Below are 4,525 nucleotides of genomic sequence, written 5' to 3'. Positions count from 1 at the left end.
CGCTCCCTTAACACTGTCAGGGGTCTGCGTGTTGAGGCCCCAATTGCAAACTGCAGGAGAGGGGTTGCCTTCTGGACTGCGAAGGAGCAAAGCCCGAGTTTCCAGGCCTAGAGCAGTGTCTGGTACATTAAGGAGAGAAATCCTACAGCACTTGAAACATTTGCAGAGAACCAGCATCGAGGAGAAATGGATGCTCTGTGAATAGTATAAGTGAGATAAACAGTCCCTTCCCTCATCCTCAGTCTCAGACCACCTCTGGTGATATTATTTTAAGACAAAGGTGTTTTTAAATGTTATGGGGACCAGGAAATGGGTTATAAAATGTACATGGGGCAGAGGGTGACGAGAAATGGGCCATTCCTATATTTTTAGCTATGGAAGGTCACAACGTTACTTCGAAAGCTATTTCCTGGCTATTTGGGTAAAGAAAGGGAGGGCTTCCCTCAAGCATGGAATGTAAGAAGGCACCAAATCTAAGCGATCAAGATAAATCATATTTTAACGCAATATATAAAAATGAAAACACCACAACATACATGCTAAAGAAAATGTCAAAATTTTAAATAAAGACAGAAATGACCCTGCATTTGGATGACGCTGACAGTCTTACAGAGGAAGGCTTCACGTTGCCAGTGAAATTTGGGTAATTTCTGTTTAGTCTATAAAATTCTTACCAGAGAAAATGAGAAGATCAGACCTGGTAAATGTCCTCAGCTGCTTGTACAGGACACTAATAACTCTTCTTTCTACACTACAGTCAAGCTGAAGTCCTGAGAAAGGGGTTTCAGAAACTCGAGTTAAATAAAAATTATTTAAGACTGTCACAGAGTCACAAGAACTTGTCAAATACTGCAGTTCTCTCAAACAGGCAAAGAAGTAGTCTTGAAAATATTAATGAGTTTGCTTCCATTAAAGCTAGGAAAGTAAAATTATATTAAATTCTTGTTTTAGTATAAAGAAACTATAGTTTAAATAGTTTAATAAAATGCTGTTTTAATACCCATATATTTTAATATCCTACCTTCAAGATATAAATATTTTCAGAAAATCTTAAAATATAAAAAATTCTAAAATATTTAAGTCAAGCAATATAAGTTTAATTTAAAAATATAAAAAATAAAATGCTGTGAGTTTTTTTTTTTTTTTTTTCCTTTCTACGGTAGGCGGGCCTCTCACTGCTGCGGCCTCTCCCGTTGCGGAGCACAGGCTCCGGACGCGCAGGCCCTGGGGCCATGGCTCACGGGCCCAGCCGCTCCGTGGCATGTGGGATCTTCCCGGACCAGGGCACGAACCCGCGCCCCCTGCATCGGCAGGCGGACTCTCAACCCCTGCGCCACCAGGGAAGCCCCCTCTGAGTTTTTAATGTTCCTACTTTTCAGTTATTCAGTACTTCCTCCCCCACGTTAACGCTGTATCCTTGAAAGACTCCATGAAGTCCCAGAGAATCTACAGGGGCGCTCAGTTCCCGCGTCCTCGGCCCCGGTGCTGGCCGTGCTCCGACTCACCCCCAGGGCGTCCCCAACACCGTCCGGGCGTCCCATCGCCGCCGCCGCGTTCCCCTTTCTCTGAGCCGTCGCAGCACAGCGCCAGAAACGAGCCCGAATCTGTAAAATCGGCCCCAACTCGCTTCCCAGCTTCAAACCCCTCAGAAAACGGCTTCTTGCCCAAAAATGATCTCGCTCAAGTTTCTGTGCGAAAATAAAGCACAATACTCAGGAGAAAGCCCGAAAATGCAAGGTTCCAGCTTCCAACCAGACAAAATTGTCGCTGGCGCGGCCGCGACAAGCCTCCCACTTGAGAACTCAGCATCGCGAAAACAGAAGTTTTTTTCTCACTATTAAATCAGTATAAAGCTGCTCCGTGAGGATGCAACTCAACTTTCTCTCGCGCTGCCCAAACCGCGGAAACTGTAAACTCTCATAAGTCAGCGTTTCCCTAGCCGAACCCATCAAAAGACATCAGGCGCCCTGTCGCTGCCGCCTAGAGAAGCGCGCTGTCCCGGGTTCCAGGGAAGGAACCTTCCCGCTAATTATTTAGTGGTGCCCGCGCGCCCCCTCGCGGCCAGCGGCTGAATCACTGAAATTCTCAAAAGCCCAGATCTATTTGTTAGTGGCGGGAGTGATACTCTCTGCTCCATCCCTGCTCGCCCTCTTGGCTGGAACTTGCCTTGGATCCAGAGCCTACAGAACAGGGAACTCTTCATACTTTTGAGACAGATGAAGAAGATCCCGTTTCAGTCATGCCTAGAGAACAGAACCGACTTCAAATTTCCTTGGAAAAGAGGGAATATCACAGAAATCCTGACAACTCAAGGCACCGGCTACCACCATCTGACGCTCCAGCAGATGGTAACCTCTTCAACAAGGAGGAAAGCCAAGCTGCTTGGAACAACACCCTACTCCATAAACTACCCTCTAGCCTTGATCACACCTTGGAACTACTGCATAAGCAAGTGGAAAATGACAATCTGGACTGTCCATATTTGGGAATTGTTGTCCCGAAATATTTCCAAAGAATCCATCTCTATCTGAAGGAAAAGGAATAGAGCCCCTGTGCCTGGGAGGTTATCAGAGGAGAAATTAAAGTGTTCCTTTCTCTCATGTAATAATTCTCCAATTACTGTCAACAAATAAAGAAGAAAGGTACACCTGTGACACTTCTAATCAAATGATTATTGTCTGTTTAGTCCTCTAAGATACGTCCACTCATATTTCTGCACATGTTGAAAAATATCTGAAGTGTCACGAGTTTACAAAAATATATTTACAAAGAAGAACACAATCTATCTTCTTATACAAGTAATTTTACAATGTGCTTTCTAAAATCTGTTTAACATCTGGAGGGTATTTGGATTCCCAACTATGACGTTTATTTTAAAATGGAAAGGTTGTTAGCATAGTATGCTGTTCAACACATTTGTCAGTTAATTTCGTGCTAGCTGCTGTCACAGAGAAACAGAAAGATGTCAGTAATTGGGTCATCATAGAAATTTATCTTTCCATCCTTAAGAGAAAAATGCAGGCATTCCTAATCAGATGAATTTTCTAGCTGGCCTCCTCTAAACAGTGATGTAGGGACATGGGTGCCCTCTATTGTGTGGCGTTGCTCTATTCAACGTGTGATTTCCGATTTGTGGGGTGTGAGTCTATTCCACTCAGTGGTAAAGGAAAAAGTATGGGGATTACATGGGATGTTTTCAAGGGCCAAGACAGTATAGGGCAATATCACCTCCGCCCACATTAGTTGGCCTGAATTTATTATCATGGGAATCTAAGTGCAAAGAAGTTGGGAAGTTATTGGGTGACTAATGGAAGAGGAGACAAGTTCAATGAATAAGACCACTTTTCATTTTTATACTATTTGTACTAATGACATTCTAGAGAAAAGAAACCAAAACAATGTTCTTGCTTCCACCCACATTATAAAAAAAAGTTGACCTGGGGTCTGACTCCACAATTTCAACTTAGGTATGATGACATGGATGTCACTCATTAGAGTTCACAGCGTGATTGACTCTTTGAAAGAAGCATTCAAGTTCATTCCCAAAGGCACAGACTAACAAGGAAAATATCTGCAAGTGTAGACACAAGTTGTTTCCTTTTTGCCTGAGAGAGACAAGAAAAGTAGGGCCACGTAGCTCCTTGAAAGTACTTGAGGATGACTGAACTAAAAGTGGAGAGTGGGTCTTCCATTCATGTCCAGGCCCGTGATTCTCATCCTTATCTGCTAAATACTGAAAATGCGAACTTGAAGAAAATAGTGCTGCAAAGTCTTTTAAAAAATACCTCACACAATATTCCATTGTAACTTCCCTTGTAGAACCACAAAGGATTTTAAAGTGTCTATAGATTACTGTCCTTTCACATCATATCTATCAAATATATGATTGAGCTCCTGAAATGATAGGGACTAGCTGTCTAGGAAACGGGGTTGGGTAAGATGGTGTCTCTCCCTTTAGGTATTTTACACACTCCTGGAAGGTATTCTGAGGATACAATAGGACAGGACATGTCTTACTATTTGGGCATCTTCAACAAAATAGCATAGACTGGGTAGTTTGTAAAGAGCAGAAACTACTCACAGTTCCATAGTCTGGAAATCCAAGATCTGGGTGTCAGCGTGGTCCAGTTCTGCTGAAAGCCTGCTTCCAGGTCACACACTGTCCACTTCTCCTTGGCAGAGACTGGGGGATTTGCCTGAGACCTCTTTTAAAAGGGCACTAATTCTAATTGTGAGGCTTCCATCCTCATGACCTAATCACCTCCCAAAGGGCCCACCACCTAACACCATCACTTTGGGGATTAGGACTTCAATGAATCTTGTGGGGTACCAAACCTTAAGAACATAAAGGTCTTTAAAGGCTACATACCTGTCATTTAGAAGTAAGAATACATTCATGCTGAGTAAATAAAGATGAAAGGGCAGGTTAGCAGGAAAAGAGAGCAGACCAAGGACTCAGAATCCAAACTCATGGTTTTGGACCTGAAGTCATGCTTTAGTTATTACTGGCCAAATTTTGGAAATC

At 43.1% G+C, this 4,525-nt stretch overlaps 1 pseudogene across 1 annotated transcript; it reads left to right on the top strand.

Annotated features, from left to right (window-relative positions):
• The first annotated feature begins 1,429 nt into the window (after positions 1 to 1,429).
• Positions 1,430 to 3,413, top strand: LOC309963813 (interferon alpha-8-like; annotated as a pseudogene). The gene is made up of 2 exons: positions 1,430 to 1,690; positions 2,038 to 3,413. The product of its transcript is annotated as an interferon alpha-8-like (transcript).
• The last annotated feature ends 1,112 nt before the right edge of the window (positions 3,414 to 4,525 follow it).

This window comes from Leucopleurus acutus (genome assembly GCF_964270905.1).
Source record: "Leucopleurus acutus genome assembly, chromosome: 7".
Classification (NCBI taxonomy): domain Eukaryota; kingdom Metazoa; phylum Chordata; class Mammalia; order Artiodactyla; family Delphinidae; genus Leucopleurus; species Leucopleurus acutus.
This window is presented reverse-complemented; position numbering and strand designations above follow the sequence as displayed.